General features: G+C 35.6%; 2 long non-coding RNA genes across 2 annotated transcripts; both read left to right on the forward strand.

Annotated features, from left to right (window-relative positions):
- Positions 1 to 6405: 6405 nt before the first annotated feature.
- On the forward strand, positions 6406 to 7467 carry LOC127161673 (uncharacterized). The gene is made up of 4 exons (XR_007827141.1): positions 6406 to 6573; positions 6985 to 7020; positions 7133 to 7213; positions 7302 to 7467. It is a non-coding gene; the product is annotated as an uncharacterized LOC127161673 (long non-coding RNA).
- A 2364-nt stretch (positions 7468 to 9831) lies between these two features.
- Positions 9832 to 10642, forward strand: LOC127161713 (uncharacterized). Its single transcript, XR_007827157.1, has 3 exons — positions 9832 to 9878; positions 10347 to 10428; positions 10541 to 10642. It is a non-coding gene; the product is annotated as an uncharacterized LOC127161713 (long non-coding RNA).
- The last annotated feature ends 16701 nt before the right edge of the window (positions 10643 to 27343 follow it).

Genomic DNA, 27343 nt, shown 5'->3' on the forward strand with positions numbered 1-27343 from the left:
GGATAATGCTCATGTGTTCAACATTTCTGGTGAAAATGTCCATCTGTCCTGTAATAATGATCTTCATGACTGCACATCAACTACATGAATGTATAACAGACATTCAACACCAGCTGAATTGATTGTTTTAGGGATAAAGATAGAAAACACAGCGAGACATGAGAGACTGAGTCTGGGGTCTGACTGCTCTCTGAACATCAAGAACGTCATAAAAGATGATTCTGGATTTTACAGCTGCCGACAATTGACAGATGTGAATGGACAATTACAAGTAACTGATGCACATGTTTATCTGCATGTCCTTAATGGTAATTTTATGATTATGTGGTCAATTTAAAAAGGGCAATTTCTTCGTTTAAATTGATGATTGAAAAGTGTGTGATTTGTGTTATTTTGTGTTTCAGTCTATTCATCATCCTCACAGACTGAGATCAGTGCAGGCAGCTTTGTGACTCTCTACTGTCTGTTGTATTCATATTCATATTCATATGCTGGAGTCTCTTGTGATGACTGGATCCGTTCTGAGGGAATTCAGCTGTTCTGGGTGAATCAGGCTGGTGTTAAACTGACAATATCAGACACCAGATATCAGGAATCAGCTCAAGGACAGTGTACCAGCACTGTGACTACAACACTCCTGAATGAAGATGACAACAGAGAGTGGAGATGTGAAGTTACTCACAGAAATCAAGTCAAGACCTCAGTCACATATACTGTCAAGAGTTTACGTAAGAAAACAATCTCATCAATCATTTTAGACCCCCATAATGTCAGTAACACTAAGGACTATTAGTATCATTGAAGTAGATCAAATAAAGGAACAAAAGCTTCTTTCAGTCTGACAGAAGAGAAACTCAAATCAAGTTTAACTGTCCAAAAAGTGCTGCTGTAAATAATGAAAAAATTGAAAGCTGGCAGCAAAAACTGTAACATTTTATATAATGTGATCATCAAAGTTAAAATATAATTATCATATTCTACAGTATGATTCATCTGAACTAACATTCATCTTTACAGCTCAAGATAAAACAACGACAGCAGTGATTCCAGTCCACACCACAAACTCTCAGGATCCCTCGACTACAAACACACACAAAACTAAAGGTACATCATCACTGTTTTTCTCACATCAGTGCATAATGCTAGAGTTATCTTGTTTGTTAACTAAATAAAACATAATTGTCATATTCTACAGTATGACTATAAGAGCTAACATTCATCCTTCACAGCTCAAGCTGATTCAGTGACAGCAGTGATTCCAGTCCACATCACAAAATCAACGACAGCAGTAACTTCTACAAGAGGTACAGTCCAAAAAAACAACAACAACAACAGCAAAAACAACGAGTGCCAATAATGATTTTGTCTGAGTTATGAAAAATCAAAGAATTCATATATATATATAGATAGATAGATAGATAGAATAAGTACGTTTTGGGTAAATTAATTACAATTTAAGCCCCATATCCTCACTCATGATTCACGATTCACGACTCATGACTCTCTTTTCGTTATTTTCCCGCTTTTGCAAGTTACCTGTTTGGCTACATCAAAAACAAGTTTCTCAGTTATGAGGAAAGTAGAAAACTGGCTCCGAACTTCAATGGAACATAGCTTCAATTTCCCTCTTTTCACTCGCTTTCCTTTTAAATAGCTTGTAAATGCGTTCACATTTTACTTTCACTTATAAATTAGCGGCAATTCGCGTCAATCCCATTCAAGCAACAACAAAATACAACATGAAACTCACTTAGCCTATAATCATGGAACTTTTTTAACAAAACGAATAAAAATAGCTTACGCCATGCTACATGCTAATATAAAATAACAAATAACTTGGGCTAGGCCTATATAATTTTTAAATAGCCTAGTATACAAAAACTGAAAATCGGTAAACACTGTGGAACCAAATAAATATAAGAAAGGTAGAACGTTTATTAGCACAACGAATAAGAATTAAATTACACAAAAAAACCTTGAAAACCACCATAGGTGCTCGCTGATAAATAAAATCTGATCTGCGATGCGACTGTCATTCGGCACTCTGCATTGAGCAGCCGCGTTCAGTTTTATTTGTAGTGTCTGTTCTGAACTAAATAATGTTTTATTACTATTATTTAAAAAAAAAAAAAAAAATATATAGCTGCAAGCAGCAATTACCGGGGTTCAAGCATCTAAAGCCTTTAAGATTTTATGGTTTTAGTGTGTAGTCCAAACCAAAATAACACCAAAACACATCCACGATGGAGAACACGCTCACAAACACACACATACACAGAAATTAAATGTTTAAACTTATATTAATACTCATTAAAGATGATTAGAGTTTAAATGGAGTTTAAATGTATTTTTTTTTTTGTATACCTTTAAAACATAATGGGCATAATTGTAAAAAAACTGTCTGTATGAATACAGTGGTAAACTTTTAAAATGTGATCATACATGCAGTGATAATGAATTTATGCCAATCTTGAAGAAGAAAGAACTGAAAAATACTATATTAGTGGTTTTAATGAGCCCATTGGTTGTCTTCTAGTGCCATCTAGTGGCTATAATTAATAACTGCAGAGACCTTACCATGGGCATAATAGTTGTTAATGTTTATAACTATTATAGTGCCATTTTTTCCCCAATATCCATAAAATGTTGTATGGTTGTTTGGAATTATATCATGTATCAGTTTACACAGTTTTGGGTTTTCTTATAAGATTTATAGGCTTTTGGGTATACTATATAAAGACCACATTTTTAAATTACCCTGTCATAGCTGTACAAATGCAAATATATAGCGTTTTATTTGAGAATTATCGACTTGGAGAGTCTAGAGGATTGTACTGCACTGATTTGTTTTTTCATTTTGAGTTAAAAGCTAGGGCTAGTTGGAGAATAGAGAATGTTTCATGGCTCTGTGCTGCCTTACTTATTGATCACACCTGATTCTGATCACCAGCTCGTTAAACGAGAGCTCCATGAACTGACTTGAGTGCACTACATAAGAAAGACATACCTTATTGGCCACACCTGTTCATCAGCTCGTTAGAAGAGAGCTCCATGAACTGAATGGATTGTGTCAGATAAGAGCCAATGAGTGGTCCTCTGCTGCCATATATTTATTGTAATGTCAATTACAGGGACTTCATCATTGAAATGTACTGGTTTTAACCTTTATAACTGTTATAGCACCAATTTTTGCCCGATTTGCGCAAAAGCTTGTTTGGAATCATATGACGCATGACCTTGCATAATTTCATGAAGTTTTAAGTTGTCATTTAGGATTTACAGACTTTTGGGTACACTAGGTAAACAACAACATTTTCAATGACCGTGTTAAAGCTGTCCAAATTCAAAGGTTTAATAGTTTTTTGATAATTATTGATCTAGAGAGTCCAGAGAATATTACTACAGTGCTTTGATCAAGATCGAGCAAAAAACCTAGGACTAGTTCCCAAAAGTAGGTTTTTAACATATTTGTGAATATTTAATGAACAATTTGATTGACAGCAATCGTTCTTGAGGCAAAATTGTTCATCATGAGGAGATCTATCATATGATATGAAGATCTAGTGTTTGTGTGACTATATGTGCATTTATTTAGCCATTTGAAGCCATTTACAATACACAGCCTGTGTTTTTGAAGCCTTTTTAACTGTTATAGCGCCACCTATGGTCCGATCTTCACAAAACTTTGCAAGCTTATTAAGAGTCACCTGTCACATGTTCTCACCAATTTTCGTGAAGTTTTGAGTTTTTGTTTAGGTTTTATAGGCTTTTGGGTATACGTGGCCACGCCCTTTTTTAAAATTACCTCGTTATTGCTAACCAAATGACAAAATTCCACATTTTTTTGATAATTATTGATCCAGAGAGTCCAGAGAATATTACTGCAGTGGTTTGATCGAGATTGAGCAAAAAACCTAGGACTAGTTCGCAAAAGTAGGTTTTTAACATAATTGTGAATAATTAATGAACGATTTGATTGACAGCAATGGTTCTTGAGGCAAAGTTGTTCATCATGAGGAGATCTATCAAATGATATGCATATTGTGTGGATGTGTGAAACACCACGTGATTACAGAGCCATAAAACTCGTTAGCGCCAACTAGTGGCCGATTTCCTTCAAAATTCTTACAGACCTCTAGGCCCATGAGTCGAACATGCCCAGTGAGTTTTGTTCCGATCGGCCTCCGTTAACCTCGTCTAATGGGTGCTCAAACTTGATTGGCCAATGGCGGCCATGTTTTTTAAGCTACGCGAATGTCGTCATAGATCGTCTTGGCACTTTGGACAAAGACGCTGCATACCAATTTTCAAGTCAATCGGACAAACAGTATTGTAGTTATAGCCGTTTTTATGTTTTTTCGTTATTATAGCGCCACCAAGCGGCCGAACGCTGCAATTTTTTTTATTTGACCTAAATTCGAGCTTTTACAGATGCGTACCGAGTTTGGCGAAAATATCTCATTCCGTTCAAGAGTTATAGCCACAATTAGCATTTGGCTAACGTTAGCATAACACGTTTTGTCGCGCTATTTTGCGCAAAAATCGAAATTTCAACTTTTTTTTGATAATTATTTATATTCAATGTTTAGAGAATATTTCTGCACTGGTTTGGTTCCAATCGGGCGAAAAACCTAGGACTAGTTCGCAAGAGTAGGTTTGAGATATAACGCCATTTTGCGGAAAAACGGTACGTCGTACGAAAAATCTGCGCCAGTGCACTTTTGTGCGTATTGAACCAAGGAACGCAACGATGTAAAAATTTTGAGTCTACGACAAAAATTGTATGAGCTACGGCCAAAAATGTAAAAAAAATGAATTTTTTGCGCTGTAGCGCCACCTATGGGCCGATTGGGCTGATACTTTGATAGGTTCTCCCCAAATTGAGCTCTACCATCTGGCCAAATTTGAAGTCTCTACGACTTACGGTTTTTTCTGCACGATCAGTTTTACGGCAGAAAAATAAAAATAATAATAAAAATCCTAACAATTACAATAGGGTTTCAGCACTACGTGCTTGAACCCCTAAAAAAAACACGGCGGTAGTCGGTGCTGCGTTGGGCAAGTTGGGCAAGTAACCTGTGTAGAGCCCTGCGCGGGACTGTTTTCTTAAACCCGCACCCACCCGCTCCCGCTGAATTTCTGACCATGCAGGACCGCCAACTCCCGCAACCTGCGTGTTCCACTCCCGCCCGCGCCCGCAATGTGTGTGTCCACTCCCGCCCGTTCCCGCGGACTTTCTCTCAGAGCATCACCGTCGAGAGGGTCGGAGAAAGTGAGAAATCTGATTGGATGCCTAGTTTCGCGAACAAGTCAGTGCCGGAGAATTAAAACGAAAGTGACGAAAACGAGTAAGTAAATGAAAATGGCACAAACAGAAGACTACTCTAATGTTACCAAAGACTACAGAATACCCTTAAAGCCTTAAAAGGAATATCTTTAAAAGGATATAATCATAACAACATGAGCGCTTAAAATGAAGAAAGTGATCAACATGAGTTAACTGATATTCAAAATGGTAATCAAGCGCTGCTTTGTTTACATTTCATATATCTGCGATTATCTCCTATATCTTTGTTTCGGTTTCTCATTTTGAATGATGATTATATACTATTAAAAGCTGCTGATATAGACAGTTAAATCTTTTCACGCATGCGCAGAACGCACGTTAGTTTGCAGTCGGCTGTAGTCTATAGGTGTGTTCGACTTAACGCAGCACTGCGCAGCTCGATCAAATTCTGACTTGAAGCAGTGCATGGCGGTTAGAAATTTTGTCCGACTTGAGGCGGCGCCGACGCCTCGTGACTGTCACGTGTGGCATCAAAGTACCGCGATAGCGATTCGAGAGCAGCCGACTGACTCAGCCGCCGCAGTTTGTTCAGAGCGGCTGCAGGAGCTCTGATGACCACATGGCTGTTTCACGATTGGCCAGATTCACCGCATGACAACGATCACGTGTGTTTTGGGTTCATTCTAACATCCGCAAGTCCGATAATACTCACAAATCTGTGTTTTTAAAACAATAAAAGTGTTTTTACTGTAGTCGCAATGTTATATTGAGTCAGATTTATCATAAAACACTGATAAAAGCATAAATAACCCCACTTTATTAGTATTTAAATAGTATATGTTTGTTTATCATTATTCTTGTTCAGATGGCGCTGTATTAAGCAGTATATGAAACGTGTTTCTGTTGCGCATGAAAACGCTTTTGAAAAGTCTGTGTATTTGATAAATATTGCATTTAATTCACTTCATCTGTGAGAGTGCATGCAAACACCGCGAGAGCTTCACTAACAAGAGCAGAAAGTGTCCGACTTGACGCCTCCGTTTTCAACTCCGCCCCCGACTGCTCTCGGATAGTCTCGTTGATCGCCATCTGTAGCCGTAGATGAAGTCGAACACACCTTATGTGTTCAGACGCTGCCAACGCGAGGCGACAACACCGACGGCTTTCGTAGCCGCTAGTTATTTAAAGTCGACTATGTGTGTCCCGGACTTTACACGCCAAATCCCACCGTTCCCCACGGGTCTTCTGCGAAACTTTCTGACCGTCCACTCCCGCCCGCAGCAAAGGTAAAACCGCCCGCTACCGCGAGATTTACGTTGGCTTTTGCGGGTCCCGCGGGGAGCCCAAACCCAATGCAGCCCTCTAAACTGGTGTTTCAGAACACCGACTATGGCGGCAAGACTATTCTCTTTTTTCTCTCTCTTTGTACAGAGATCATTGTTAATTCTAAATGTATTTTAATGTAGAATATGTTGCATAAACTGTTACATAAATATATGGAAAAATTAATTTTTGGTAAATGGCAACCATCAGTTTTCTCCTGACACCTTGAGATTGAAATAACATGATAATAGATGATGGACTCATAAAGTAGTGCAAGTTCATTTATCATTTCTGTGATGTGAAGCTCAAGTATGATGTGATGATGATGATGATGATGATGTTTGGTTAATATGTTCCTTATGTTCAAACTGAAGTAACACACAGTCGGGCTGCTGGATCATTAATCAGAGGTATGATGCGTCTTGCATTGTTTGTTGTTTTATTTAAGGTTTCATTTAAGGTTTCGCAGTCTGATTTTTCTCATAATCCTCTCTCTCATCTGTCCACACATCTTTCCTGCAGTGATTGTGATTATTGTTGAGTTTGCAGTGTTTGCTGCTCCTACTGTGATTCTTCTTCAGATCATCTGTGCAAGAAGAGCTGGTGAGTTTTTGAGACGATTCACATTGATCTGGAACTAAGTCTTTAATAATGAGAGCTCAGTAAATGCTTTTGTTTAATTATTTTGCAGGGAGGAAGGGCTCACAACACCAAGATAAAATAGTGATAATGCAATATTAACATAAAATACTTTCTACTAATAACAGGCCAAATTACAGCAAGATTTATCTTCATCTCGATGTTATGAATATTTGCATGCAGCTTTCAAGGATATTTGCTTAATATACATATAGTCATTGTCTAAACTTGATTCATCTAATCATTACATTAAACTTTTTAAGGCTTTTTACGTGTTGTAATAGTTCATTTTAACTGATGGTGTGACGTCTGTTAATGATCATACGACATATTTACAGATGTATCTTAATGTTTTTTTTATTAATTCACTGATCATTTCAATTCATAGACAAATCCTTACTTATTAAAATTCACATACATCATGCTGTAAGGTTGTAAATATAAATTCACAATTCACAAACATGTTTTTTTGGTTTTCAGATATGTGTTTATACAGATATGTATTTAATATTTGCATATTGCATTTATGGTCACATGTATAATCATCTGACACTGTAAGAGCCATTTTTTGTCCTCACTTTACATTGTCATGTATGTGTGTGTCCAGTAGGGGTCACTCTAGGGTAATTGTTCACAGAATATGGGAACTTTCCCTCAGGTAACAGGTGTTAACATTTAAAAACAAGTTGGAAATGGGAAAAAAAAAAAAAAAAAAACTTTGGAAGGAGGAAGGAGGACACAATAATATCTAGACTCTGTATTGATCACACAGCTCTTAATCAGTCATTATTTATTATTGGTAAACATGAATCAGGTAATTGTAATAAATGTGGTATTTCAGAGACAGTGGAGCATATCCTATTACATTGTAAACCATATGAAAGAGAAAGAATGTGTATATATATATATATATATATATATATATATATATATATATTAGAATGCTTTAGCACAATATAAGGTATAATAAATAGAATTTGATCCCATCACATAATGAAGCATAAAAATTATTTTATCTTTATTTAATACTCTTTTAGTTATTTTTATTTATTTATTTATTTTTTAATGATGATGTCACAAATATCTATCTTGCTCCACACTCCAGATGCACCTTCTAAGTAGGTTTGCCAACTGCCATTAAAAAGAAAAGAAGAAGAAGGTAACAGGTGTTAAACATCTACAGTTTGAGGGAATTACTCTGAAACAAGTAAATGAAAAACTTAATGGTCAAGTTGTAGATTCACAGGCAACATGTGGAGGATCTTAATGGTATTATTAGTATTACAGTGGAATGCAATGAGTTTAATCACAAATGGACATGAGTTTAAAAAAGTAATAGAAGATAAAGAATATAAACCTCAGGTTAAATGTATACAAGAGACCTGGTTGAAACCTCAGACTTTGTGATACAAGGATATACAGGTATTAGTAGAGATAGACAGACAGGTAATGCTGGAGTGGTGGCTATATTTATTAAAAATGAAATAACATAGGGTTATAGAATTGAGTGATGAGTACGGATCAATTACAGTAGAGGTATTTTTAAAGGGACAGAATGTTAAGGTAATTAATTTTTATAATCCTTGCAACAGGGTAAATATTTAAGTATTAGAAAAGGTAATGAGAAATCAGAAAGTGATATGATTGTGGGGATTTAAATGCATATAATACTTTATAATGAAGTGATAATACTAACCATAATGGTAAGGTGATAGAAGAAATGATTGATTTGAAGGGTTTGATATGTATGAATGATGGTAGAGCTACTAGAATTGATGCGGTCAGGGGTTGATGCTCCCCAGCCGGCACATGACCGACCTTCAACGTTGAAATTTGGTTGAAATAAGGTCAGTTGTTGTGTCAATGTTGAAACAACATTGATATAACGTTGAATACTAAACGGTTGAAGCCCAGTCAACACAAGACCGAAATTCAACACTGAAATATGGTTGAAGTAACATCAGTTGATGTTTTTGTGAAACAATACCTTAAAATGTAAAATGGTTGAAATAGGTTTAAAAATCAACGTTGAAATGAGCTTGTATACCTTCAAAAACAAGTGTTTAACTTAAATAATAGTAATAATAATAATGAAATAATGTTTAATGCTAAATGCTCTGCTATGATGCTATAAAATATGTTGAAACATGTCTTCAACGTACAAAGAAATTTTTGCCTTTTAAATTATTATTATGATCATTAATATTTCATGAAACTTATTCTAAAATATAAATGTACATTAAATGTTAAAATATAATTATTATCATTAACAACAATAAAACTAAATACATTTCGCTACCATGCTGTAACAATTCCTATTGGTTGTTTTACCTTATTGCTTTGATCATGATTGGTTAATCTGGCTGTCATCACTGGCCAGTGAAGCTGTGCGCGCCTTTTCAAGTTTGAAAATAGACCGTTACGTCGTCTTTGTGAGTGAGGCTGTGAGCTGCTGCTTACTGAAATTATTCGGTCAGTCGAAGTATTTTATATTTGCCTGTTAATTTTTTTATTATTATTTTGAGCGAATTTGAGTTGTGAAATGTCAAAGGAGGGCAAAAACCGGAACACAGAGGAAGTAGATGTGATCTGCGAGGTCCTGCAAACATACACTTACTTGCTAAACCAGGTAAGAAAATAAATCTTTATTATTACCTTTCAAAAATAGTACAAGAGTTTACAAATGGACATGTAAAGGACATGTAGCTTGCAGAAGTTAAATACCTGTGTGTATATGTGTGCGTGCTTATGTGTACTGCTTTATCACAGACCTTAAAAGTTAGATGCTAATCGCAATTAGCATATTAGCAGGCTAGCGATAATCACTCATCTGACGTTATGTGTTGCTGGTATTTAATGTCTGTCTTTCAGAGATTCACATTGATTCACATGTGAATGCTACGCATTACTGTAGGCGTGTTTAAATTTTTAATCGTATAATAACAGTCTCAAAGATGACATTTTGTTTTCTGAATATCATATAGTGGCAAATGTCTTTATAATTTAAATGAATTAAGATTTTTTAAAGGAATGGTATAAAACGAAATACAGCTTTTTAAGAACTTTTCTGTAAACCATTTATTCTTTCCTCTTGTAGAGTCATTAAGGATCCAGCTTATTGGCAGTTTGGTAAAGAATTGCTTATCTGCTGTTTATCTGCGGTTATTGAACTGTAAAGTGTAAGTATTGTATGTGATTTGTTTTGTATTCAGTGTTTTCAGTTAAAGATATTTCACAGTATCAAAGTCGATGTTTTATGAGTATTTGTTTTTGGTGTTTTTGTTTATACAGGTCAGTACAGATAGCACACAAGTGGAAGAGAGAGGGGATGGCAACAGAAAGGACCTAGAGCTGGAACACTTTTATGGCGTTATTTTTTAGTCAAAAGTTATGAGCGTGTAAGACATGCTCACGAGGACATTATGTTATTTCACACGCGCAAAAATGAACCTTCAGCTGGCATGATAAAAGTACTCGCGCACAAATTCAACAACCGAGAGGTGTACAGGCAGCTGCGCGCGAGCGCGTGGCATACTCGCGGGCTTCTGCTCGCGGGGTGCTGTTTTGCTCGCGCAATGGATTTCTCCTCGCTCAGCTGATTTCTGCTCCCTCGAGTCTATATGACTTTTGACAATTTGGGGGCGGAAACCAAGGAGGGCACTGACTCTCTTATGATTGGTCACTTTCATCGTAATCACACCCACAGGGACATCCTTGTACCTTGATTGACAGCTGTCATTACAGGAAGCACGGAGTCAAAGTATCTGACGGAGTTCAGTCATTCAGTTAACACTGCACAGTGGACGGAATGGCGGCGACACCTGAAGATGTAGGCGTAAGTGATATTGATATATGATGGGGGCTGTGTGTTTGACAATGTAGCAATTTAATCTGAAATTTGTTTGAAACATGTAAGTAGCTGACATAAGCTAATCAACCTTAACTAGCAAGTTTTAGGCTAGCAAACTCAGCAGGGGCTAACGTTAGGTGTCTCTCAGCAAACTAGCGTTTTAGTCAGTGCTGCATGTGTAAAACAAAACGTAAAGTATGGCCAGTGGTTCCCAAACTTTTCATGGCAAGTGTTTTAGTTGAACTAGTGACCATGTACAGTACCAGTCAAAAGTTTGGAAACATTACTATTTTTAATGTTTTTGAAAGAAGTCTCTTATGCTCATCTGATTTATGATCAATGTTGGAAACAGTTGTGCTGCTTAATATTTTTTTTATAACCTGAGATACTTTTTTCAGGATTATTTGATGAATAAAAAGTTAAAAAGAACTGTATTTATTTAGAATAGAAATCTTTTGTAACAATATACACTACCGTTCAAAAGTTTGGGAACAATAACTATTTTTTTTTTAAGAAATTAGTACTTTAATTCAACAAGGATGCGTTAAATTGATAAAAGGTGATGGTAACGATGTATATTGTTAGAAATGTTTTTATTTTGAATAAATGCTGTTTTTATGAATAAATGCTGTTAACGTTTTACTCATCAATGAATCCTGAAAAAAGTATTCCAAAAAAATATATTAAACAGCACAACTGTTTCCATCATTGATAATAACTGAGTATCAAATCAGCATATTAGAATGATTTCTGAAGGATCATAAGACACCAAAGACTGGAGTACTTGCTGATGAAAATTCAGCTTTGCATCACAAAAATAAATTACATTTTAAAATATATTAAAAAAGAGAACCATTATTTTAAATTGTAATAATATTTCATAATATTACTGGGGTTTTTTTGTTTTGTTTTTTTAACTGCAGGCTTGATGAGCATAAGAGACTTCTTTCAAAAACATTAAAAATAGTAATGTTTCCAAACTTTTGACTGGTACTGTACATGGTCACTAGTTCAACTAAAACACTTGCCATGAAAAGTTTGGGAACCACTGGCCTTACTTTAACGTTTTGTTTTACACATGCAGCACTGACTAAAACGCTAGTTTGCTGAGAGACACCTAACGTTAGCCCCTGCTGAGTTTGCTAGCCTAAAACTTGCTAGTTAAGGTTGATTAGCTTATGTCAGCTACTTACATGTTTCAAACAAATTTCAGATTAAATTGCTACATTGTCAAACACACAGCCCCCATCATATATCAATATCACTTACGCCTACATCTTCAGGTGTCGCCGCCATTCCGTCCACTGTGCAGTGTTAACTGAATGACTGAACTCCGTCAGATACTTTGACTCCGTGCTTCCTGTAATGAGAGCTGTCAATCAAGGTACAAGGATGTCCCTGTGGGTGTGATTACGATGAAAGTGACCAATCATAAGAGAGTCAGTGCCCTCCTTGGTTTCCGCCCCCAAATTGTCAAAAGTCATCTAGACTCGAGGGAGCAGAAATCAGCTGAGCGAGGAGAAATCCACTGCGCAAGCAAAACAGCACACCGCGAGCAGAAGCCCGCTGCGCGCGAGCAGGATTCCACTGTACAAGCAGAGTTAACCTATGAGAGTATGCCACGCGCTCGCGCGCAGCTGCCTGTACACCTCTCGGTTGTTGAATTTGTGCGCGAGTACTTTTATCATGCCAGCTGAAGGTTCATTTTTGCGCGTGTGAAATAACATTATGTGCTCGTGAGCATGTCTTACACGCTCATAACTTTTGACTAAAAAATAACGCCATACACTTTCAAGGATCACCCGAAGCACAACCATGCTATATGCACAAGGCTGTTGGTTCTAACGTTTTATCAGAATTTGAAGAAACATTTCTACCTAAATATTAAGTGCATTTCATTTAAGGCAGGGTTTTTCCTGCATAAAGAATGTTAAGGCGACTGCTGTTATACCCCTTCACCACCAACATGGTTTCTGTTGCAGGTTCCATTCTCAAACTGTTCTATTTCCACTGCACAAATCTCTCGTATTGAGACACATTTGTAAACCTGTTTTCACAGAACTATAGTTATCCACCAAAATGAAAGATCAGTTTCAGTTATTGCACAACATACAAGAGTCTTTAACTAAGGGGATTTTGAGAAGTTTTGACATAACCTGACATTAGAGATGCACCGATTGCAAATTTCTTGGCCGATTCCGATTTCCGATTTTACAGTAAGTGTGACCTGCCAATTCCGATTTTTGCTGATTCCGATTTTTTTTTTTTTTTTTAAAGAACTGTAATAAAAGCATATGATGTATTTTTTTCATTTAAATTTATTTTATAATAAAATGAATTATTATACATTACAGGATCTTCTCACAACTAAATAATTACAACAAAAAAATAAAGTGCGTTGTAAGGTATAAAATGAGTTCCGGTATATAACTAACATTAGTAGAGTTATACTAACAAAAATCTTCTTTTCCCCAATGAAATTTTTTATAATCAAAGAAATCAATAAACATTACAGGATCTTCTCACAACAAAATAATTTCAACAACAAAATAAAGTGCTCTGCACCTTGAAAAATGTAGAAATATATAACTAACAACTTACTAACAAATAACTAAGCTGGAGAACAAAATTTTCTCCAATGCTGGACTGAACAAGAAAAATCTACTTTTTGGCTGACTGAAAACAAATTGGAATTTTCAAGTAAACTTTCCCTTTAAACTGAAAACACGATGCATTCCCTGCTCTTATAGTGCCCGACTTGACAAATATCTACTTTTCCTCAATGAGTATTATTATGGAAGAATTTTCGAAAAATCGGCCGATTCTGATCACTAGCCGGTCAATCGGTGCATTTCTACCTGACATTTGTGTTTTTTTTTTCAGTATCTTAAAAACATTGTTTTTTTAAAAATGTTTTTTTTTTAAATAATTTTTTCCTGCTCACCAAGCTTACATTTATTTGAGCCAGGATACAGCAAACGCAGTAATATTGTGAAATATTTGTACTATTTAAAATAACTGCTTTCTATTTGAATATATTTTAAACTGTAATTTATTTGTGATCAAAGCTAAATTTTCAGCATCATTACTCCAGTCATGTAGTGTCACATGATCCTTCAGAAATTCTTCTAATATGCTGATGAGCTGTTCAAGAAACATTTATTATTATTATTATTATTATTATTATTATTATTACTAATATCAATATTTAAACAGTTGAATACATTTTTTTTCAGGATTCTTTGATGAATAGAAAGATCCAAAGATCAGCATTTACTTTGCATAAAAAGCTTTTATAACATTATACACCATACTATTCAAAAGCTTGGAGTCTATTTTGAGAAATTAATGATAAAAATAAAATAAAAAATGTATTTAGCAAGGATGCTTTAAATTGATCAAAAGATGAGATGTGATGATAAAGACATTTATAATGTTACAAAAGATTTCTATATCAGCTAAAGGCTGTTCTACCTTTAATTCATCAAAGAAAATATTCTACTGAGCTGTTTTCAACAAATGTTTTTGAGCAGCAAATCAGAATATTAAAATGATTTGTGAAGGATCATGTGACTGGATCATGAGTAATGATGAAAAAAAAATCTGCTTTGATATCACAGGATTAAATTACATTTTAAAATATATTCAAATAGAAAACATTTTAAATAGTAAAAATGTTTTTTTTTTTTTTTAATTCTATTTTCGCTGTACTTTGGATCAAATATATGCAGGATTGGTGAGCAGAAGAGACGTCTTTAAAAAACAATAAAAAAATTTACTGTTAGAAAACTTTTGACTGGTAGTGTATTAATGTCTATAGTCTGATTACTCTGTAATCATCATAAACTGGGCTACAATAATATGTGAGCAGCATTAATGTATTTGTTTTATATTTGGGTTCTTCTACAGGTTTTTAAAAATACATCAAAGCACAAACACTGCAAGCTAAAGTTTGAGATTATTTTCGTCTGTTTTATACAGTATATGTTTCCAAAATAAAACTGTTGTTCTACAATATTGATCATGTGTTAGTTTATTGTATTATAGTAAATCCATTGCTGCTAGTCATTTGATTTTTAACTTTTATGTGCAGTGTTGGGCAAGTTACTTCCAAAATGTAATACATTATATATTACTAATTACTGTCTTTTAAAAGTAATTAGTTACATTACAATATTACTGTCTTTGAATTGTAATGCGTTACACTACTTTTAAGTTACTTTTGAGTTACTGTCACCAAAAGATCCACAGAAGTATGACTAGGCATTATAAAATACCAAAATGTAGTTTATTGCTGCTCATTATCCAGTGGAGGGTACACTCTAAAAAACGCTGGGTTGTTTTTTCAACCCAAATGCTGGGTTGAGACCGCTGGGTAAGAAAGTTGGGTTAATCTAACCCAATTTGGGTTAAAACTGGTCTTAATTTATAACCCAGCGGTGCTGGGTTAGGAACGCGGACTCGAGAGAGAGCAGGCACGTCGTGTCCACCGTACGTCAAAAAGTGCGAGAAGCGGCCATTTTCTCAGCGTCTGCAGATGGAAGCGAGTGAAGGACGATTTTCGGTAAGTAAAGATTAAAAAATGTAAAATCATCATTCATTATGTGTGTCCGGGAGTATTTTGAGAATTAATGGAACGCGGGAAAAGTCGGAAAAGAGCTTTTATTGTAAAATACGCTGACGCGGTTTTCGCCTCAGAAGTCTTAACGGCCTCTTCTACTGAACGGAAGAGATAGCTTTAATACAACGTCTGTGAGTTTCATATGTCATATTTACACAAGATTTAGGTGTTAATAGAGGAGTGTTAACCGATTTACATGTTAATTCGTAAACTTTTTTTCCCACGATTAAACAAAGTAGTTTCCTAAAGAAAACGGCGTCGTGTAATGAAGACTAGCCTAATTATTTTAAGGCTCATTAAGTTTTAATTGTTAAAAGTAATGTTTTGCATGTAATATTTCAGACTTTTTGAGCTTTGAGTCTTCATTGTGCCCGCGCCGGGAGTTAACGGCACAGAAGACCGCGAGTGAGAGGAGGCGATCGGCTCGGCTTCTTCAGAAGAGACGGAAAGACCGTATAAGGCAAGTATTATATAATTCCATATAATATCACCTTTTTGACTATTAGTAAAAGAATCGTTGCATTTTTTTTTTTAGAGATTGAAAGCCAGAGACATAGGAGAGCTTCATTCTTTCAGGATTAATGCGAGTTATTTTTAGAAAATGCATGTTTCTGTTGTCTTCTGCCTGTTTACTTCACATTTTGATACAACAACAGTATGATGACTTGTTCACATTTTATTTAAACCATTGATGTCCGTTTTTTGCAGAACTCAACTTTGGGGCTAACACCACAGAAGCCTACTTGTGTGAGGAGGCGATTTTTCTGAGCTTTAGAAAAGAGGGAAAGGTGATTTAAGGCAAGTAAAGGTAATAATTTAATGTTATCTTTTATTTGATTTATTTATTTATTTGTCTAAGAGTAAAAATATGTTTTATGTAGATGTTCAAAGCCAGAGACAGGATAGATTCATTCTTTTTTGATTGATACGAGCTATTTGTAGAAAATGGAAAATGTTTCCATTGTCTTCTGCCTGTTTACTTAATATTTTGATGCAAAAATAGTATGATTACTTGTTCACATTTTAATGAAATAATTGATGTGCATATTTTTCATTGCAGAACTCAAACCAGCTCTGGAGTTAACGGCACGGAAGGCCGCGTGTGGGAGGAGGCGATCTCCTCAGCCTCTTCAGAAGAGAGGGAAAGACAGTATAAGGCAAGTAAAGGTCATAATGTCATAATTCCATATTATATATTTTTTTGACTAGTTGTAAAAGAATGTTTACTTTTTTGTAGATGTTGAAAGCCAGAGACATAGGAGAGCTTCATTCTTTCAGGATTGATGTGAGTTATTTTTGAAAATACATGTTTCTGTTGTCTTCTGCCTGTTTGCTTCACATTTTGAACAGTATGATGACTTGTTCACATTTTATTTAAACCATTGGTGTCTGTGTTTTTCATTGCAGAACTCAAACCAACTTTGGAGTTAACAACACAGAAGCCTACTTGTGTGAGGAGGTGATATTCTCAGCTGCTTCATAAGAGAGGGAAAGGCGGTTTAAGGCAAGTAAAGGTCATAATGTCATGTTATCAGTTTTTTTTGTTTTTTTTTGTCTAAGAACAAAAAACATTTTATGTAGGTGAGCCAGAGACATTATGTAGAAAGCCAGAGACACAGGTGAGCGCTTAATTCTTTTGAGATTGATGCAGGTTATTTGTAGAAAATACATGTTTCTGTTGTCTCCTGTTTGTTTGCTTTACATTTTGAACAGTATGATGACTTGTTCACATTTTAATTAAACCACTGATGTCTGTGTTTTTAATTGCAGAACCTAAACCAACTTTGGAGTTAATGACACAGAATCCTGCTTGTGTGAGGAGGTGATATTCTCAGCGCGTTCATAAGAGAGGGAAAGGTGGTTTAAGGCAAGTAAAGGTCATAATTTTTTTTGTTTGACTAAGTGTAAAAGAATGTTTTATGTAGAGGTTAAAAGGCCAGAGACATAAGAGAGCTTCATTCTTTTAAGATTGATGGGAATTGTTTTAGAAAATAAATGTTACCGTTGTCTGCTACTGTAGTATTCTAAAGCACTGTGGTAGACAAAGACAATAAACAACCACACAATATGGTTGAAATAATAAAACAGTCTAGTTACCCATCCTTACAGAATTGGATGCACCTCTGTTTGAAAATGGTTACATTAGAACTAAATGTTTTCTTTTTTAAATGTTTTTCTCTTTTAGGCCACTGGTGGTGACTGGGATGAATGCTGGACAAAGAGGAGAAATGATCTTCCCCCCAAACTGATGCAACAGTGGTTTTAAAGGAGGAGGCCACCCTGGATAATGTCAAAGATGTTGCACGCTTTTGCTGAGCTGATGGGACTTCATGACTACATCAATTATCTTAAAGAGATAATGAAAATTGGCAGTGATGCATTTTCTGTATGCAGTCATGGACTATGAAACAAACCGTAAGTGTATAGTCTGTAAAAACTAAATGTCAAATGCTTGTTCTGTGTTGTTCAGTAGAAATGGAGTTCACATTCATTCATACACATGCTCACAATACTGTACACATTGTGTTAAATGTTATAATGTCAGTGTTAATGTTGTGGTTTTATTTTTAGTTTGTGTTTAAAAAAAAAAAAAAAGAAAGAAACTATTAACTAATTGTACAATTATTGTAAAGTATTGTTTTTGTGCAGTAGTTTTATACAATATACAGAATTTACCAGACAAAATAGTCAGCAGATGTTCAGTGCTTCATTTATAAACTCTGTACCTGCTATTGCCATATTTTTTCTGCATTTCTTTTCACATGCATGTTACTTTTGAATGTTTTCTCTTGTTGTAGTTTTTAATAAACATTTATCTTTTGATAGTCATTCTGTGTGTGTTAAAGTGATTTTATAATGATCAAGATTTGTAGATTTAATGCCTAGCTCAATTTTGGGTTCATTTTAGCCTAGCAGTGTAGTAATTTTAAACCATAAAAAAGCAACCCAGCATGCTGGGTCAATAATTCAACCCAACTTGCTGGGTCAAAACAACCCAGCGTTGGGTTCATCCCTTTTTTTTACCCAGCGCTGGGTTGCCAAAATAACCCAAATTGGGTTGTTTTTAACCCAGCATTTTTTAGAGTGTAATAGGTCAATATAGCATAAAATTATAAAATCATATTTAGATAGGCTACCGGTATGCACGTCTACATATAACGTTACTTGTAGTTTAGGTTAAACACATACAAACACAAAATTACTACATTTATAAATAACTCCGGTAAATAAAGCGAAATGTTTTAATGTACAAACAATAAACACAATACTTAGCCTATAGACTATTGAACGGTTTTCGCAACAAAACAAGAATGAAATATATAAACAAGCCAAAACGAATTAGGCTAACTTAAAGCGAAACTGAAAGCGGGTTGTTCTCATGCAGCCTGCCTCTCTCATTCGGCATAAATCCAATTAATGGTGTCCATTTTCGCGATGTGTTTGAATGCTAAACTATTTATTAGTAAACCTTGTACTTACCGCGGGTAAAAACATCCTCACATGGGCAAATGCGTTTGGCCCGACCTCAGGCTGAACGGCACGGATTGTACTATGCAGTACGCACTATTTTAATTAATCAGTGTATATGTTTGTTGACTTTTTTTTTTTTCTGATAATGAACAGGCTGCAACGTTTGCAATGCTGTATGTGTGTGCGTGAGGCGCCGGCGCGATCGAACAGCGGAAACAACACAAAAGTACTCATTCATTTTTGGTCATACAGATCTTTCGAAAGTGCAGTGCGTTTACTTTTATTTCTGTCATCTCCTTTTTCTTTTCGTGAATTTTCGTAGAGCGCCGTTCCACACAAACATGAACCAAACTCAGCAGCACTGTAAACCCGGATAAGTTCTACTAACTCAAAAAAATTGAGGCAACTGATTGCCGCTATTTTTTTTAAGTTTGCAAACTTAAATATCATCAGTAAGCATATAGCTACTTACTTTGAGTACCTGTAATTTATAAATAAACATTCATTTAAATCAAAATATATATTTAGTGTTTTGTTCATCTTTACTTTAGTGCAACTCAAAGTTTTGAGTACTGACAACTTTAATTATTCCACTTAATTAAAATATCCCTCAAATATATATCAAAATTGTTAATTTATCTAAACTTAGTTTAAGGAACTTCAAGTGTTATTAAATTAAATTATATAATTTACGTAACTTAAATTGTAGTAGTAATGTTACTTAAATATTTTGTGGCAACTGATTGCCTTGTTTTTGTTAAGTTTCCTGTACTCAAATATCTACATTTTACAACTTAACAGTACAAATTACAAATCTGAAATCATTAAACAAAATACAAAAATTTATTATAAAACATGAGACATTAAAACAGTTCTGTGCAATAAAAAAAAAAGCACACCAGGTCAAATAAAATACATTGAAATATTACCTAAACAGCCATTATGCCAACAAGAACTGTGACAACAGTTCTGTGCAACAAAAAGGCACACCTGGTCAAAGATAACAGTATAAAATTACTGTGCATGAATCAGCAAGTCATTCTTTAGAGCCAGCACCCTTGGCTTAAGTTTGCCATCATCAAGACCCAAAAGAACCTTCTGAATAAACTCAAATGTATTGGCCATCTCTTTTGGATATGAGAGATCCAATGCATAGATTAAGCCAAACATCAAAAGGAAAGCATCAGAGTCTCTGAAGGTTTGTTATGACAACTTCATTGTCAAGGTTGATCGAAATCTTCTCTCAGAGAACTGTTGTTCGCCTTGCGTGTACATCATGTTGATCCTTAAAGTTCACATAGAAAATGTTAAAAGTGGAACACACGTTTTATCCAGCACAAAACCAAACAATGCTAACTTGACACGGAATGAATGCCAAAAAGTTGATCAAGGCATAGATAAAAAAAAAAAGTGATCACGGTAAGAGCCCTGACTCTTAAAGGGATACTTTATCCAAAAATAAAAATTGTGTCATCATTTACTCACCTTTTAGTTGTTCCAAATCTGTATAAATGTCTTTGTTCTGATGAACACAGAGAAAGATATTTAGAAGAATGTTTATAACCAAACAATTATTGGACCCCATTGACTACCAGCATTCTTCCAAATGTCTTCCTCTGTGTTCATCCAAACAAAGTAAGTTATACAGATTTTGAACAACGAGCAAGTAATTCATGACAGAATTTTCATTTTTCGGTGAACTATCCCTTTAAAAGGACACAAAGACACATCAGAAGTTTTTTTTTTTTAATGTATTCTAAATCAACGGTTCTCAGACCTGTCCTGGAGGACCCCCTGCCCTGCCACACATGATTCCATTCATCAGCTCGTTGTAGAGACTGCAAGAACTAAATTGGGTGCGTCTGAGTTGGGAGATATACAAAATGTGCAGGGGGTCCTCCAGGACAGGTTTGAGAACCACTGTTCTAAATTAAATACAAAAAATTATGAAAAAGGTTTACTCATCACTTAGTACATGATAAATCCAAGTCATAGTTAGACATATATTTAGATCAAGTGATAATATTCAGTATATACAGTCAAAACAATGTCTGTTGAAGCATTAAACAACAATAATACCATGATAATACCTTTAAGTCATAACCCCAAAGAAATTCAGCAAGTGCATCAGCAGTTTTTCCAGTCTTCGCTGCTCTCTGTCAATATAAAGTCATCAGGCGAAAACTGTGGCGGTCTAGCTCTGCATAAAATGTGTTTGTGAAATTCTGGTTGGTAATGCGCTGAAATTCAGCACATACCTGAAACAGAAGACAAGAAAAGCACGTCACAAACCGACTGAAAATATTAAATAAATTTTTTAAACACACAATTAGAGTTAATTATACCTGTGATTCCAAACATAGAGCTGGTCAGCGTCCAAAGATCTCTTTCACTGGTGATGGACTAACTTTTGAATGATGACTATGCTGCAATCAAATGTGTGTGAGCAAGTGTGTTCTGAATTGAAATGAGGCTGTACACAGCTTACAGTCCCAAGCCATCCCTCTAATTCACCAAACAAAAATCTTAGACAAATTTACCTGGAAGTTGTCCCAATTTTTGTAACTGTAACTTTCAACTTGCTCGGCAGAGATCCTAAAAAAAAAAAAAAAAAAATTAAATGAAACCTAAACTTCAGATGCAATAAATAAACATTTAATTCAATAGCACTTTTTTTTTTTTTTTTTGTTACAAATTTTTATATTTTGTAATAGAATTATATTTGCAAGAATGTGTCTCTCACCTTAAGAACTGCAATAGGAACAACGTGGACTCAATAGGCCTGTGAAGTTCAAACTACTTTTGTGCATCAAAAGGTCGAAGAAGTGATAACACAAAGACAACGAATTTTCATCAAATGATCTGCAGCTGACTCCACCTATACAAAAATACACACATTTTCAGAAAGGCCAAACTGTAAGACTGCATATGCACTGCATCATTTAATATCCTTTTTTGTAACAATCTTTCAAAACAAAAGACAACCTTATTTGGCACTTTTTCAAAAAATGTTGAATTTTAACAGGCAGTGACAATCCTAAAACATATAGGGCTAATTCAAATGAAATCACATTTAACTTCAAATTTACAAAACTTACATAAGTGAGGCAATTTTCATTACCACTTTTTTTAATGTTAGTCTAATAAGATTATATTTACAAGAATGCTCTTGTCTCACCTTAGGACCTGGATTTGCGGGAACAACGTGCACTCGACAGGCCTATTAGGTTCAGACGACTTTTTTTTGCACCGAATCGTTGAAGAAAAGTACCCCTAACACAAAGAAAACAGATTGAACACGTATTTTCATTAAATAACCTGCAGCTTACTTTACGTATAGAAAACAACACGAAAAAAAAAACAAAAAAAAAAAACAGAAAAAACAGAAAGGCCTAACATACAGACTGCATGTGCGCTGCATCATTTAATATTCCCAAAAAGTATGCATCCAAACAAAAGACAACCTTATCTATCACTTTAAAAAAAAAATGAATTTCAACTGGCAGTGACAATCCTAAAAACATAATGCCAATGAAATAGCCTTTAACTTAAGATTTACGTAAACATTTAGCGTCAACGGGGGAATTTTCATTAAACAAAATCTATGTTCGTGTAAGGATTATGTTACAAAAATGTTCGTGTCTCACCTTGGGAACTGAAATTGCGGGAACAGCGTGGACAGATGGACACGACTTAATATGATTAAACATGTTCATGTGCGCTGCATCATTTAATATCCTAACGTTAGAGAAATTTAGATATGTTTGTACACTTTTAACTAGTAGCTATTCTAAATATTCTGAAAAACTGTACACATTAACTGGAAAACCTAACGTGCGTGGATGGTAGCCGATACCAACTATAAACAGACGGCAACAAATGAAACAGCTGAATACTTGCATATGTTCGTAGCCATCCAAATAGTTGAGCGCGAACTTCTGTGCATCTGTTTGAAACAGGCCTGAGTGCACGTTCAGCGATGACGTCACTTTTTCGTAAAAAACCGCTTTTATGTTTGACATTAAAATATTTGATTATGGTTGAATCTATTTTTCAAGTTCCCTAAACTCTTAACTTTAGTGTAGTTGTAAAAACAAAAAAAAAAATGACTGTTAACTTAAATCTCTGATAGATGTTCAGTAAACTGAAAAATAATAGTTAGCTAAACTTTTTGGCACATTTTGAGTACCAGGTACTTTCCATTATAAGTTAGTTATACTGTTTGGGTTTACAGTGAGTATATGTCACTCAGTCTTTACCTTTCTTTTTTTTTCCAGGAGTTATTCGTGCTATTTTTCCTTGTTGAGAGTTTGTTGTCGCACATAGCTTACACCTGATTATGCATTCTTATTCTTTTCTCCGATGAAATTAATACAACGTGAGTGTGTCCATCTCACACATGTAGAATCCGTCTCGGCAGTCATCTTAACCATCGAATTCCAGCAACAGGAAATAGACAAACTATTTGACACGCTGATTTTTTTCTCTGGTGCTGTTTTGCGGTGTTGATAAATTCACTACTTCATTTTGAGTTAAAATATGTTGTTGTAACTTGCGTTACTCAGATTGTAACGAGTAATATTATTACCCAAATTTGATTAGTAATGCGTTATATTACTGCGTTACAGCAAAAAGTAATACTGTAATATTATTACTTTTGTAATGCGTTACTCCCAACACTGTTTATGTGTGTCCAGTGTTGATCTAAATGCAAACTGGTTCTAATTGAACGCACAGTTGTGTATTCACCGATGTTGAACGGTAAGACGGTGAAACTATGTCGCGTTTTCAAGGTTGATTCAATTTGCAAAATCAACACCTAATTCAGCGTTAATCCAACGTCTACAGAACGACCTTAATTCACCCATGTTGAAGGTAAGACGGTGTAACAACGTTGTAATTTCAAGGTGAAATGACGTCACAATATCAACGTAGATCCAATTTGCAAAATCGAAACAATCCAACGTTGATTCAACCGTGGTACCCGACGTTGTTTCAACGGTGAATCAGCGTTGAAATGCCGGCTGGGTTTTCTATAGATTTAACACTGGTGTCTGAAGGTTTATCAGGACATTTGAGAGGAATCTACAATAGAGAGCGATCACTATGTTATTAGCTGTAAAATAGGCATAAATGTTAATGAAAATATAGAGGATAGGATAGATAGATGGCAGTGCCGTATCTACCATTGAGGACACCGAGGTCATGTCCTCGGTATTTTTTCCCGAAATTTCAAATTAGTCAAAGCTGAAATCCAGCAGTGATGATCAATGCCAAACACAGAACCCGGTCCGTGTCCGAATCCATATGTCGTCTGTATTTTCTCCCAATTAAATTCACATTCTCCGTCTAATCTCAAGTGAAATCTCTGCCTCTATCTGTCTTTGCAGGCAGCGGCACTTGACGTCACGTTACGCTACAGATTCAGAGAGTCGGGAAAGCCGGCAGACTGATTGTATGTTTTTTCACGTAAGCTAATACATCGTAGTGTGGTCTTGAGCGAAATGCAGACATGAAGAAGAACTTGCATCTAACTAAATTAAGTTTTAAAAAGCCAACAACAGAAGGGCAGGGAAAGAGTAGGAGAGAAGGTGAGCCTGTGTGTGTCAGTGGCAGACTGTTCAGCGCTGTCAAGCGCTAAGTTTCATTTGTCATTAGAATCTCGAGAAACACACAAAACTACGTCGTCACAGGCAGTCCTATAGGACTGACTAAACAGGCTTGTTCGAGTTTGCTGGCTAAGTAGATGGATAGGACTTTATCCGTTAGACGGTCAGCTAAGCAACATCAGCAATAGTGACTTTTGCTCAACGAAAAAGTCCCACTCACAGTCACAGCCATTCGACGAGCCCGTTTAGTCAGATATGCGCAGCCTGCTCATCTGACTGTGATATTTTACTGTGAACTAGCAGTAGGCTAGGCTATGCCATGGTTCCTGATGGCCTCGTTGTGATTGAAGTAGCCTAGATTGCCCATATTCAGGAGGCTCTAAAGATACAGAATCACTTACCTTATCCATCTATGAGATAGGCTACTGCCAGTTCAAAAACATATCATTCAATAATCAATAGGCCTTTTTACAAATATTGTGATAACAGCCGATAGCCTAATCATAAAAATAACCATAACCATATGCTAATGAATAATGTGAAAAGTGTCCCCCTCAATAGCTTACTTATTTTTGCATGTTGTCAATCAAGGGATAACAGCAGTAGGCTATTGCAATTAGGCTACCATTCATTTTTTCATTCATTTAGCTTAAATTCTTTTTTTTTTTTTTTCAATCAGTTCTGAGAAGTTTTGTTAGTACAGGCTAGTCAATTACTGTGAGGTTCTCTTAGGCATGGCCCTCACATATAGGCTAAATTATTGTGAATTTATAAATTAAATAATGCATCTGTTATTAAGACTTGTTGTCTTAATGTTCAACAGATGAGACAGGAGAGAGAGATAATCAGGCAGAGAGAGAGTCAAGACAAGAGGAGAGGGAAATAACAGGTGCAACACAGTCAGATGGTCCGACTCCGAGTGCATGTTCCTCCGTCTGTGATCCAGCTATGTACAAAGGCAAAAGTAACTACTCAGATGAGGAAAAAAAAAGCATTCTTCAATGTAGATGGACTAGGGACCACCAGTATAAATATCCTCAAAGCCAGTTTGGGACAAGGCTTCAGAGATACAATGGAGACTGGGAAAAAAAATACCCTTGGCTTCGGTACTCCCCATCTGAGAATGCTGCATATTGCTGTGTGTGCATATTGTTCAATAAACAGAAGGGGACAAACATGACATTCCAAACAGAAGGATTCAGGGACTGGAAGAATGCTGTCGGTGAAAAACGGGGAATAATCTCGAACCACGAAAAGACACCAGGACATATGACAGCTTCGACTCTAGCAGAAAATTTCCTCTCTGTAACAAAAGGACAAATGGAAAACATACAGTCAGTGATCAGCAAGACATATTCTGACAAAGTTGAGAAAAATCGTAAGACTTTGTTGTCAATACTCGATGTTGTTATCAATCTTGGGCAAAGAAATGTTGCATTCCGTGGCAACTGGAAAGGTGACAGTGAAGATGGCAATTTCATTCACTTCATTCAATGGAAATCTCATTTTGATGATGTACTGAGCCAACACCTGGAGACTGCACCTGGCAATGCAAAGTACTTGTCACCAATTATTCAGAATGAGATGATTTCCTGTTGTGGTGATGAAATCAGAGATTGTATTGTTCGAAGAATTCAGAAATCAAAGTACTTCTCTGTATTGGCTGATGAGACAGCTGATATTAGTGGCACGGAGCAGTTGTCAGTCTGCATTCGTTATGTATCTGAATCTGATAATTTTGAGATACATGAGGATTTTCTTGGATTCTGTCCACTTCTTAAGCAGGATTCTGAATCCATCACAAAAGCCATCACTGAACAGTTATCCAAATGGGGGCTTCATGTCTTTTTTTTAACTATAATAACCATGTTTTTATGAAACATGGTTAACTGTCATAAGGAGCGAGCACTGTTTTTTGGCGTGTTTATCGATTAAAAATGAATCGACCAGTGATCTGTAGGCAAGTTTAAATGAATCCAAATTGAATGAATCTAAATGAGTCTTTTGATTAACAGAATCACACGATTTGAGTGAGATTAATATTTAATGAGATTAAAGGTAGTGTTGTATCACAGGGTTTGTTATAGTTTGGTAATCGAGGTAATGAACACAGCTATACCACGCACGGACATTTCAGGCCTCGCATTTGGAGCTGAATCACCCGAGATTCTCATTTTTTTTTTTACGCCCGTGAATCGAATCTTTTTGGAATCGACTCTGAGCATCACTGTTCATCTTTCCCCTCATGGCCCCACTAAATACTGAGCAAAGGGTCTGAATACTTAGGACCATGTGATATTTCAGTTTTTCTTTTTTAATAAATCTGCAAAAATGTCAACAATTCTGTGTTTTTCTGTCAATATGGGGTGCTGTGTGTACATTAATGAGGAAAAAAAATAAACTTAAATGATTTTAGCAAATGGCTGCAATATAACAAAGAGTGAAAAATTTATGAGGGGTTTACCTCACTGACATGAGCATCAGGCCTCACTGCAGTGACGGAGTCCGGTATTTTATGAGAGATCAGACGAAGGTAAAATATA

Source organism: Labeo rohita, chromosome 3 (assembly GCF_022985175.1).
Source record: "Labeo rohita strain BAU-BD-2019 chromosome 3, IGBB_LRoh.1.0, whole genome shotgun sequence".
Classification (NCBI taxonomy): domain Eukaryota; kingdom Metazoa; phylum Chordata; class Actinopteri; order Cypriniformes; family Cyprinidae; genus Labeo; species Labeo rohita.